The sequence below is a fragment of the Mesocricetus auratus genome, unplaced genomic scaffold (assembly GCF_017639785.1).
Source record: "Mesocricetus auratus isolate SY011 unplaced genomic scaffold, BCM_Maur_2.0 Super-Scaffold_6730, whole genome shotgun sequence".
NCBI lineage: Eukaryota > Metazoa > Chordata > Mammalia > Rodentia > Cricetidae > Mesocricetus > Mesocricetus auratus.
This window is the reverse complement of record NW_024429184.1, coordinates 42,445,776-42,459,448: the sequence shown is the minus strand read 5'-3', so window position 1 is coordinate 42,459,448 and position 13,673 is coordinate 42,445,776. Positions and strand designations below refer to the sequence as shown.

Below are 13,673 nucleotides of genomic sequence, written 5' to 3'. Positions count from 1 at the left end.
AGAAGTAATGAGGAAGAGGCCCAACTGCTTTAAGAAGTTTCCACATATGTGCTAATTAGTGATTCCATCTGAAAATATTCCCAGGAAGCTGGGTGAGTATAGCAGACTGGGATAAATAATGCAAAGACCCTGTGGCAGTGTCAAAAAAACACCATAATGAAGGCTGCTTGGGAGTTCAGAAAGTCTCCAAGTGCCGTGGGTGAAAATAAAAACATCAATGAAGTAAAACTGCTGCTCTAACACCTCAGGGTTTCCCCCAATGCTCCCTCATCACCCCCCTCCACTTTCTCTCTCTCACACACACACATACACACACACACACACACACACACACACACACATACACACACAAAAGCACACTTTCAGGATTATACCCCACCTCCCCATTTAGATCTGTTTTTACACTGAGTAAAGTAGAATTTCTTACATCTAGTTTTCAGGACTGCTGGAAGGTGCAGTCAAATACTGGTCCGGTTACGTCAGCACATGGAGTTGGTTAGCTGTGAAACAAGGCATTAGTCTCCAGCCTTCCATATCAAATGAAATACTGTCTGATTTCAGAAACCACAACCTCTGGAAGTCCCTTTTGTGAAATGACAAACCTGCTGGTTTAGTCCTCTGAAACAATGCTTAACTGTGTTTTTTTAAGTACAATTGAGTTTCATCAACTAGACAAGATGCACTGATGGCTGAAAAGCACTCTGTAAAATCCCAAGGAAAATAACAGTAGCAGATCCATAAACGAGGGACAAGTAGCATTACCGTGGCAATTTCTAGTTTCAATGCTTTCAGCCAACCCAAGAAGACTGTGATTTGGAAGATGCGATGGAGAAATTAGGGAACCATCTAGCTAGCCCACTAGACGTGCTGAGAGATGATGACATAATTGGGCAGTCCCACACAGACCTCTCATGGGAAAAGAAAGCACGGATTTTTAATGGCTTTATAAGGATGCTTGTGACATTTCTCTTTTATTTGTAAGGTTTCCTCCTCCAAGCTGTTAAGATTGTGGGTGACTAACCCCATGTTTTTCCCATTAAATTGGCCCCTTCCACCTTGAATGTTCTGTGATCCTGGTGGCATGCTAAGCCTTGAGACAGAAGCACATTTGTACTACATAGAGAACCTGCCACTGAGTCAGTAACCCACTTAGCAGATGGGTTTTACTGCTTCGTCAAACTTACTGGGCATGAAAACAAAGTCCACGCCCTAGGAGTAAACAGCGATCCTGGAAACTGTCTGAAGCCTGTCTGAAACTGGCCTGCTAATCGAGACCTGATCTCTTTTTCATGAAAATCAAGGCTTCCTACAAAAGGAATAAATTGTCCTCATGACAGAGAATGAACCAACCAGGTATTTACATTTAGACAAGATGGGGTCTTTTTCAGCAGCCCAGAAGAATGCACACTGTCAAGAGTCAAATAAAGGCTTTCTGAAATCTCTCTCAAGAGCCAGGGTTGCCATTTGAAGAAGAAAGTACTGAGCAATTTCCACCAACATCATAGGAATTTCAAAAATGATTCTGTTTGAAAGATACAACCCGACCACATCCATCAAAACAGGATACCTAGGGCACAGTGTGAATATTGCAAAAACATTATTATGTATTTTAACAGAGTACATATTTTTATGGCTGCATATGTGCTTTTTCCTTAATAGAATAAGAGACGGGAAGCAAGGACTTCTCACCATGAAAGGAATTTTCAGTGTTTGAAGTTTTCTCTTCATTTCTACATATCCAGGTAAATGTTCTTTTACCAAGTCAGATGATAGTGTCAGAATTGTTTTCCTATTTCTAAATGTCATTACAAAAGAATCTTACCCTTTTGATATATAAAATTTCCATCCTTTTCATTACATTTTCACATGTTTGTTTATGAGGGCAGTCATGGTGTACATATGGAGGACAACTTGCAAGAATAAGTTCTCTTTTTCTAGTATGTGGATTACGGGGTTGAAACTCAGGTCAGCAGTCTTGGCGGCAGGACCCCTTACATGATGAATCTTCTCACTGGCTCCATGTTCAACTCTAACGCACAGGAACCTCAGCCACTATGTGCCCCAGAATCAGGGTACTTCTGGGTATTGTCAGGGAGATGGTGGAGCACCATGAGAAGAAGGAAACACATTCCAGAACCACACAGAAAGTGGGAAGCTGGGGGCTAAGCTTTCTGAACTCAGAGAGACCGCCTCATGCCTAAGTCCTCAGAAACAGTATGTACCATGAAACAGTAAATTTATTAAAAAGGGATTGATATAGCCTTCAATCTGTAGATCCAGTATTCAATCAATTACAATTATTTAATGATCTCCTAGCATTGAGAATAAAAGTAACAAAATAAATATATTTATGTGTTTGTATGAATATGGAGAAAAGTGTTAAGGGAAAGAAATTAGCAGAGTATAAGATGAAGGATCTGTCAGTGGTCAGTGCTGTGGAAGTTTGGCTAGGACAGACATTGAGAAACTGGTATTTGAATAAGACATAAAAGGAAATAGAAGACAGCTGAACTCAGAGTCTTCCAGGAAAAAGGATCAAGGACTAGGAGGTACAGGCACACAAATCATGGAGTCCTGCCAAAACTGTGAGCTTCAGGCTCAGTAAGAGACCCCATCTCAAACAGAACGGGGAGAAGCAACTGAGGAAAAGACATCCTGATGCTAACTTCCAGTCTCTACCGCATTCCCACAGGCAAGCACAATCATACACATGTGCACACATGCCTACAAAACACACGCACACACACCACACACACGTGTGTGCACACATACACAGGCACAGAGAGAGGGGGGAGGGAGAAAGAACAATTAAAGAAATGAGCTATAGAGGAACAATTATAGAAATGAGAGCTATAAAGAAATAAAATTTTTATAAATTAGATACCATTTCTATACTTTAAAAAAAACCTTGTCCTTTGACTCTATTTCTTCTTTATGTCCACACATAACACCAAGTTAGAGAGGTCAGTGAACTGAAGCAAGGGTTGCAGGATTACCTTACACCACAGCGTTAACAAAGGATGAAAGAATTGAAACACAGTCCTAGGTAGCCAGTTGGAGCTCTTTTGGAACAAGTTTTAATGTAAAGGCAGATAGGAAAAAAGAGGAGAAGAGGATGGAAGGGCAGAAGGCAAAAGTTCCTTGGAGAAGAGACTGTTTGCATCTGATGGCATAAGACAGTAAAAATCCAGAAGCTGCCATGCCCTCTGACCATAAACATGTTTATAGAGCACAGAACCGACTTCTGTAGATCCTTTATTAGTAGCCCTAGTTCTTTGTTTCCTGCAATGTGTTTTGGTCACACATCCCCTCCCCCACCCAACTTTGTGTCTTGAAAATCTCTCAGGACCAGTTTGTGCCACCCAGACATTCTTGGATGTGTGCTCTTGCACTGGAGTCCAATCTGCATACCAGGACTACACTCTCAGAGAAAACTGTCTCTCTTTCCAAGCAGCTAACAGTTGCCAAACACCCCACAGCTAGATGACTTCAGACTATTTTTCAAGGCATGGTTACAGTTGCCTGTAGGAGAGCACTTGTTGTAACTTTTCATTTTACGATAGGAAGTGGAGAGATGCCAGGTTCATTTTCCAGCACCGATATTCTCCAGCAACTTCTCAAGTAATTTCAGTTCTAGTTTGTCAGACCCCCTCTTCTGGCCTCTGTGAACTCAGACCTACTCTCTGCTAAGGCTGTGGGTCTTTCACAGGGTCTGCAGAAGCCTGCTTTGAACATCTTCATACTATAATCCTCATTCATCAAAATAGTATGTTTCATCGTCCTCAAAAAGTCTAACATTGCATGGATACATTTTTAAAAGGTATTCATAGATAAAATTTTATCAAGAACATCTTGTTAGTGTTTTAATAAGAACATTGTGAACAACTCTGCCCGAGCCATGTGAGGCAGAACTCAACCAAACAGATTCCAGCAACACCTCTGCACCAACCAGGAGCCTGACAGCACCAGAGGCACAGGGCGTTGGACACTATCATGATCTCTTTTTGATGAGGAAGCAAGGTCCATCCCAGCACCATGACACGCTGAGCAGGACAAGGACACCACACATGGGCTTTAGGAAGTCTGCCTATGGTCTGAGGAGAAAACATGGACAGACAGGCACTACTATGGTGAGGAAATGAATGGTGTGATATGGGAGAAAGAAATGGTTCATGTCCTGTGGACAGAGACATGTATGAACGGGTGAAAGACATGAGGAGTGGGCTTAGGTGGGCGGCTTGATTGCCTGCCATGGTCATGGTGATGTCTGGGCCTGGGCTGCTTCTGGAGCCCATGTTTGGGTTCATGGCTCTGATGCGGACATCTGCTGATGTCCATGGCTCCTTATCCTGCCAAAGGCAGAGAGGATAGGGCTGTACAGGGTTGATACCCCCTCTCACTGGCTGCAACACTAGGGAGAACTGGTCTGGCCTCTCACTAGCTGAAGACTCAGGAGAGAGGTCCTACACATCACCTGGGCATCAAAATGGAGCTGACCCTGTTCCCGGGGCATAGTAAGCTGGCCATGAGGGTGTGAGAATGGGAGAGCAGGTCACGCCCCTCTCATCTGCCATGTGGTGACTTGAGTGAGGGAAAATGCCCTCCTCCACTTGCCTCTTGCCACCTGCAGCAGGTGGGGGACTTGACTCAACTTCTCACCTGCTACAGCAATCCTGAGACTAGGACCTGTAGGCAGGGGTATGTGAACCAGCCCTGAGGGTGTGAGAGGGGCATAGCTGGTACTGCCTCCCTCCTCTGCAGGGGAGGGAGCCAGGGAAACATACCCCTTGTCTCTACTGCCTCCAGCTGGTGAGAGCAGACCCTCTCCACTACTGGCTGCAACATTAGGGAAGAAGGAGGCCCTGTGCCTCATTTGGGCAGCACAACAGAACTGACCCTGGGTTTTGGTTTCTTTAGTTTGTTTGTTTTGGGGAGGTGGGACATGGGTGAGCCGGTCCCAAGAAGGTGAGCATGAGAGATCTGGCCGTCCCCTCATCTGCCATATGGCAGCACAGGCAGGGAAGAGATGCCCTACCCCACCCTCACCCCCACCCTGAGGCTGGTTGGGGAGCTGCCTTTGCCCTTTGCCAGCTGCATCAGTCAGCAGAGTGGCCCCTGCACCTTGCCTGGGCAACACAATAGAGCTGCCCCGGTGGTTCAGGTGTGGGGATGAAAGCAGAACTGGCCCTGCCCCTTGCTCATTGCTTCAAGGGATGAACTAGCCAGGGAAATGCAGGCAAGCTCACCCTGATAGTGAGGACAAGGGAGAGCTGGCGGGCTGACCAATCCTGCAATTACCCAGGCCCAGAACCAGGGTTATGAGTTGGCCCACCCCAACATCCACCCCTTCTATAATCTATGAGAGCATGTGAAGCAGTGAGTCCTGCAGACCCAAAGCTGCAAGATATCTCCACAACATTGGGCAACAACAGGATAACTAAGAGGAGTCCCAGTGAGGGTCCAGTATCAATATTGTGGCAGACACCAGAGGCCTCAATCCAGACCAATGACTCTTGGAAGTATAGATACATGGATAAAACACATTCCATGTGCTTGTGTTTAGATGTTCATAAAGAGTGCCCCAAAACATATTTATCGTTGAAGTTCTCTTAAACTATTATAAATATATTTGTAACAAGATCTACCACTCACCAGTATGTACTATTTCTACATGAATAAAACATGAAATAATCCATTAGAAAGAATTATTTTCCTGATGAAATCATAGCTATTTTAGTGGGGCTTGTGATGAAATCTATCTCACTGGTCTGAACAATCAGGAAAAAGCCTGTGGATAAGAATGAATCAAAGATTTGAGCTAAGGAATGGGAATGAAGGTGTTTGCTTAAAAGAACAAAAATGCATTGATTGGTCTTTGACATCCCTCGTGTGTGTGTGTGTGTGTGTGTGTGTGTGTGTGTGTGTGTGTGATCAAGAAAACTCTGTGGTTTGCTGATTCCAATACAAGTTAACCCATGGTAGAATTGTAATTTATAACATTACAAGAAAGGAAAGAAAAATGGCTCAAGTACCCTTCACAAATATACATTATTTATAACAATACTTCAGTATAGATTGCTTTCGACAAAGCAAAATACCTATGTATCATTTCTCCCCCTTTGGGAAAGAGCTAATTTGTACAAATATTTAAAAATTCATATAATGGAAAAATGCATTCTAGTCATGAGTGCTTCTTCATGCAGAAATATAGCCTCCCATATGTTAGTCTATGATAGCGTATCAATGGACTGTAATTACAGTGTACTCAAAACAACACTTAATAGACTCTTCGTTAAGAGAATTGCTCACTTCAGTGTAACAGCATTGAAGGGACTTCAGGCATGGCTAAGATCCAACACCTGAGTTTCCAGTAAACCCAGCTCCTTTCAGGTTCACTCCACCCACCCTCAACATGGCCTTGTTAAGCCACAGCAGCACAGACTCAAAGAGAAGATGGGAAAGGGGCTAGACAGCTCTTGGAGTAACTCAAGCAGCTGTGTGCCAATCCACAGACCACTGACCATCCAGAGCTAACCCAAAAGCTATGCCGCCCCTCATAGCACTGCTGTGTAGCTTCCATCCTGTATCAGCCACGAAGTCCTCAAATCTCCTCAGTAACTCTGATCCTACGCAGCCATTCCTTTTGCAGAGTGCCATCTGTGTCTCTTTTCCAATGCCCCCTCAAACTTAATCTGATTTCTTGGGACAAGTCACAGGCTCAGAAATCTTCACTCTTCATTCCAACGGACATTCCAACCACCAAAACTAAGTGTCTACATAGTTCTTCACTTTTTCTCTTTCTTTCTTTCATAGCATTTAAAACACTATTTTGGGTTTTTTCTAATATCCATAATAATATATATCTTTCCTCCTTACAAAAGAAAAATTACGTTTGCCTTTTTAAAGTCATCTATACCAGTCCTCCACCAGAGCAAAGGCAATTCACAAATGTGTAAAGACTAAAAGTGATTGAAATGAGACGTGGCCTATACTTTCCCTCTCTCTCATCAACTGATACCCCAAGGAAAAGCGCCCAGCCCTAACGTTTGGAGAAGGACGTCCATCACACAGGTAATTACTCATCCATCTTAATGCTTCCTTGTATGTTTGCCCTTAAGAAGCCTGTGATCTCCCAAGCCAAGGGCCTCCATAAAATCAATAAAACCTCGTCCTAGCAGGCCACCAGCCAGATCATTTTCCACCTTTTAACAAGGCAGTGGTTATTAAATGCCTTGTTTGAAAGCCCAAGTGGGGTCATCAGACTTTCATGATGAAAATAACCCATCAATTGCACATGTGCTATCTTTTCAGTGTCTTTGATATGAGTGATAAAGTGGGTAATGGCCTACAGTTTTTCAATATCTGAACATGTTCTCCCTTCTCACATTGAGGTTGTAGCAGAGCAAAGGGAATTTCATGACTGGAGGTAGCTTGTTAGAGATAAAGCATTTTCTCTTCATTATTTCAGTCAATACATAAGACACGTTGCTGGTTCTGACTTGGAAAGCAGAGCTCTAAACTGCCAATACCATCTATGTCATTCACTCAGCTAATCAACAACCTGATTTTGAAATCCATGTATTGCAAAATGATATACCCCATTGTAATGTTTTATATCACTCTTTTCTAGGGATTGGATGATTACCATGTATTTATCAAAGAGATTGGAGACAGAGGCTCAAACAAATGAAAATGTATCATTGACATTGCATACTTCTTCAATGTCAAAACATCGTACAAGAACTGCATTTTTAAAATATAATTTTTATGTATATCTGTGAAAATAATTCTATCATACAATATCTTTCTGGAATCATAATTATTAAATACTGGTATCTTAATACTGTCAGATATCTACATGAATGATAAAAAATCCATCATTTGACAAATAGAAGCTCTGTCCACCTTTTCATGTGTGTTCTGTTCCATTTGGCCAGGAAAGAACTGTAGGGCCAAATATTTTCCACTTCCTTTTTATTGTTTTATTGTCTTCCTTTTTATTTTCTTACATTACTGATAAAATTAAAAGGGGGAGTATTTAAAACCCCTCACTGAATTATTATAAGCTTCCAGAATTAGTCAAGGGATTTAAAGTTCAATCTATGACAACTTCCAGTAAGAGATGAAGATCTGGCACTCTGCCAATTGAAAATGTCTGTTAAGCCAGCAGTCCTGCATTCTATGGGCCAACACCATCAACAAGAGGTTTGGAATCCAGGGCAAAGCCCTATTTTTGAAATGTCTTCCCATTGATTAAAAGAGGATCATATATGCTGGCACAGACTTAATGTGAAATAATTTTACTCTGTTACTTTGAAATTAGATAAAGCTCAAATGGTGGTTATCATAACTAATCAGATTATGCCATTATCTCAAACCCTTGATATCCAGAATCTAAAAGAATGATGAGAATAAGCTGCTCAAGTTTTCCTGGTACCCCAGATACGTAGTCTAGCACCCAGGGCAATCAGAACGATGCTGGGGAGTCACTTCAGACACAGACACACTTGCAATCCAGGACTTATTCTTGCCTTTTATTTTCCTGAAATTACATAGAAAATTAACAGGAGAAGAAATGAAACAGGTCAGCTTTATCATCCCTGTGTGCTCTTTCTTACAAAACTGAATAAGTAGGAGGAATCAATTATGTGTGTGTGGGTGTTATGAATGTTCTGTGCTTTACTTATAGAGTTATATTTGCTTTATACAAAACATTTTCAGTGTTAATCCTATTGGTCTGGTGAAGTCACCATCTGGATTGCTGTCACCCAAGGTGGAGAGCTCTGGTATCATGGAAGCAGGTGTGCCTTCTCTGAAATCCCTGCTCTCACACATACTTGCTGCAGGAAAATGGACAAGCTACCTAACATACTCTGCCTCAGTTTCTAGTTACATCATAAAGCTAGTATCAGGACGAATGCAGTCACGGTTAGAATGTCAGAAGGAGTGGTCAAATTTGTGGAGTGCTCACCGTGTGCCCAGGTTATTTTCTAGGTTGAGCTGCCATTTTCACAATTTCCTTGGTGAAGGAATTTTGACATAGAAGAGGTAAGCTGCCATACATCATTATACATGAGTTCAGAACCATCACTAAACTATGAGGTCACAGATCTGCTCTATTGAAGCTGCCATACATCTTTATATATGCGTTCAGAATCATCACTAAAATATGAGGTCACAGATTTGCTCTAAGTCTGCCCCTGAAGTTCAGTAAAACTCCAAAAAATAAAGAACCTCTCATTAATAAATCACCTTCATTAACTTGTAGAATTAAAAATAACCAATAAAACAAATCACCCTAAAGCATGATCCTTCTTTTCTTTTCAAACACAATTTTAATTGATTTTATGGGGAGAATTTTACATCATGTGCCCCAATTCAACTCAACTCCCAGACCCTCCATATATGAAGTTAATTAATTAAGAGTATTAATTTAAATACAAACAAAAAAGCAAAACAAAAACAAACAACAAAAATCACTTTGCTCCTCTGTCTCTCCCACCTCTTCATTCAATTCACTGAGAGCTGTGGAGTGTCCCACAGTATACTCCTTTGTCCAAACAGCTTTACTTGCATGTGTTCATTGTGTTATGGGTTGTTGATCCAGTTCAAGGCCTCTGGCTTCTGTTACACCATCAATACTGGACCCTCATTGAAACTCCTCTTGGATATCCTGTTCTTGCCTGAATAATGAAGATCCTGTGGCCATGGTTCTGTAGGACCAGTCCCTTCATGCTCTCAAACAGGCCACAGATGTTGGGGTGTGCCAACTCAAAGCCCTAGATGTGTGCCTGGGTGGTAGCTAAGTTGGTCAGAATAGGCCACTGGAACAACCCTCCTAAGGCAGGGGTGAAGCCAGCTATCCCATGCCTGTGGTGAGGGGTTGGGACAGTTCTCCTGAGTTGGGAGGGGGCAGCTTTCCTGTAGCAGAGTCATTGGGGATATCTCTCCCTGACAGTGGAGGTCAGGGACAGCCCAGCCCTCAGATTTCAACTGGCATGACTGGCATGGGCACCTATGGTGGCATGGGCACCTATGGTTGCAGGGTCAACAGACATCAACACAGATCCTCACTGCAACAGACCATGGGCCAGACACGGCAGCTCAGCCCACCCAGATTGGCATGGCTCCAGCAGCAGCACAGCCTGTGGACACCAATATGTACCCAGACTTCTGACATCAATGTGGCCTTTGGTGACAACAGGAGCCATGGACAGCAACACAGAACCCAGCTACAGTAAGGCGATGGACCAAGACATGTTCCTCAGCAGCAGCGTGGGCCTGGATGTCATCATTGGTGGGCATGACCCCAGTGGCATCATGACCCTTGGATACCCACATGGACCCAGGTGGTGACCCAGAGCCCGATAATCTGCATGGCATTTGATGGTAAAAGGAGCCTAGGACATCAACACAGACCATGCTGCTGGTAGAGCCACGGATCCAGACATGGCCCTCGGCTACAGCTGGAGCCACAAAATCACTGTGACCCTGGTAGCACTGCCGGCCACTCAGATCTGTGTGGTCCTGGCAGCAGCATGACCCTGAGACAGCAACACTAGAGCATGGTTCTTTTTTGTATTTTTCTCACTTATTTTGCCTATGACCACAGGTTTCCCTCCCTCATCTCCTCCTGTTCCCTCCTCCCATCTCCCGTCTACCCCTCTCCCACCCTCCCCTCCTCCATCCACTCCCCCTTCTGAGTTCAGAAAGAGGCAAGCCTCCCATGGGAGTCACCTAAGCATGACATAACAAGTTGAGGCAGGACCATGTTCCTCCACCTGCAACAAGATTGGGCAGTGCATCCCACCATAGGAAATAGCTTCCCAAAAGCCAGCTCAAGTGCCAGGGATAGGTCCTGACTCTACTGCCAGGAACCTCACAAACAGACCAAACAACACAGCTGTCATCCACATGCAGAGGGTCTAGGTCAGTTCCATGCAGGCTCCCTAGCTTTTGGTCCAGAGTCTGTGAGCTTCCATGAGCTTAGGTCAGCTGTCTCTGTCCCCATCATGGCCTTGAACTCCCTGGCTCATCCAATCCCTCCTCCCTCTCTTCAACAAGACTCCCAGAGCTTAAAGCTGTATTTTATCCATATATTTCCTCTCTCACAGGCAGGTTGCTTTTAGTATTTATCATTCTAAAGACTAAGATAAGATGAAAAGAGATGTAAGGGAAATCAGTCAGAGGGAAAGAGGAGAGAAGCCTTCTGCCACTGGAGACCTGTATAAACATAAAGATTCAGAACAATCAAAATTAGAGATGCTACTGGCGTCACCACGTGCCTGCTGACAGACAAATAATTCTGCTAATATACTCACTGGAACTTGACAAATTGAAAATCCATTCCCTGTATATTGTAATGGTTCAAGCAATGAAAATTTTATATTAGTATTGATAATGACATCCTTGGAACAAGAAAGACATGGAGACTGAAAGTGCATTGCATTAAAAAAAAACCTCACACCAGACATTAGAATCTGAATCTCACTGTTCCTGTCTTAAGCAATGTTTTAGTTGCTCATCTTCATTAAGTTATACTTAAGAAGAAATGATATATAGATGTAGAATATTAGCAAAATGAAAAAAACAAAATACTCTTATCCCAAAGACACGTACCATTATGCTTTGTTTTTTATGCCCACCCATCAGTTCTATTAATGCATATTTACAGCTCAGTAGCCACTGCAGAACTGACTTGTAGCTGACCCTAGAGAGGACTATCAAAGAAATATGTTCTATGGCTACCTAGGGCATTAGATATTACTGTGGAAGTTCTCCCAAGCACATCACTGGGAGTTGATTCTTGTTCACGCAAAAGACCACTTTGTCAGACCAATTCTCCTTATGGCCACGGAGTAGACAAGACAGCCTTGATTCCTACATTCTTATACTGCTTACTCTTCTTGTTGCTGAGATTAAAAAATGAAAAGCAGCTTAAAGGACAGTTTTGTTTGTCTCACAGTTTGAGGGTCCAGTTCAAGATGGTAGAGAAGGTATGGCAGCAGTGTGTGAGGCAGCTGGTCACATTCATCTATAGTCCAGAACCCAACAGACACATGCTGGGTGGTACTCTTACCTTCTCCTTCTTATTCAGTCATGAAATCCGGCCCATAGACTGGTGTCATGCACATTGCTATTTCACCACAATAAACATAGCCTATAAACGCCTCCACAGACATGCCCAGCAGTTTGGCTATACAATTCTAGATCTTGTCACATTGGAAATCAACATTACCAATAAAATTGCATACACAGTCACTGTACTCTAGGCTTGGGGGGAGGCAGACAATAGTTTCTGCGGTGGAAAGATAAATGGAAAAATGGAATAAGAATAGAAAATTCAGCTACTAGTATATGTGGGAAGAGAATAAGGACAGGTTAGGAGAATTACCAAGCTACAAATGTTCCCTAATGATTGTGTCTCCTGGTATTATTACACATACATAGATCTATACCCACCAAATCAAAGTTGAAAGTTTAAATACAGTGAGGTGAGCTGGGTAGATCCTTGTGTCACTCATTATGGAGGAAACCAGCCAATGTGATAAAGGACACTCAATAGTCCTCTGGAATGAGTCATCAGAGCTTAGCTGAGGACTTGCACCAAGTTGCTAACCATGTAAATGATCCACCTTCTAAGTTAATCTCCCTGCATGAACTGTGCCTTTGAGTCTCAGACAGCACCTTACAGCAACTGAAGGAGACCCTCAGTCAGAACTGCCTAGTTAGGACATTTCAGAATTGGGAACTGGAGAGATAGCTCAGAAGTTAAATACTTGCTGCTCTTTCAAAAGACTCAGATTTAGTTTCCAGTCTTCATGTAGGCCCATAATGCCAGCTCCAGGGGTTTTCTTTCTTTCTTTTTCAATATGGAACACTTTACAAACTTGAGTGTCATCCTTGTGCAGGGGCACCTTCTCTGAATTGTTCCAGTTTTATTATATTTACTGCCAAAACAAGCACGAGCTCCAGGAAATTTGATGCTCATTCCTGGCCTCTTCAGGTATCTACACATACATACATACATACATACATACATACACACACACACACACATACAATCTTTAAATGGACTGTACTAATTCTCTTGCCTATAGAAATCGGGCAAGAGAATAAGCCATTGTAGTTCTTTACGTATTTAGCCATGTTTAGTAGAGCTGTGTTACACGGCACCATATAACTATATATTCAAGTGCTTGCAATGAGTTATATGCATGGCCTATGAGGCAGATCTGAGTTTGAATCCTATGTAAGTTATTTCCCCAGTTATGTTTCCTTTCTAAATCTGTTTCCTCTTCCTCTGAAGACCAGTGATAAACGTGCTTGTCTGTTACTTTTCCCAGGGACACCCATCATGGGAATACAAATATGGGAGCCATGCAAACCCTAAAATCATCAGACATGTAATATATGTGCACCTACTTGTGAGTATGGAGGTGTATATATGTAATCAAATGTTATTTAATCTACATCAGAAGATCAAAAAAATCCACTTGTATTAATCACTGACCAAATTGACTACTAGGTGTGACAGTTAATTTACATGTTTACTTTACATGTTCTCATCCACGAATGAAATGTCTTCCTTGATATCCGTTCAAAAGCTCCTTGCCTGAGACTGTGGAAGTGGTTCAGTAGTAGCATACTCATTTAGCATATGCTATGTGAGG

The 13,673-nt window shown here is 42.6% G+C and overlaps 1 pseudogene; it reads right to left on the bottom strand.

Moving 5' to 3' along the window:
• Positions 1–12,866: 12,866 nt before the first annotated feature.
• Positions 12,867–12,962, bottom strand: LOC121139033 (annotated as a pseudogene).
• Positions 12,963–13,673: the final 711 nt, after the last annotated feature.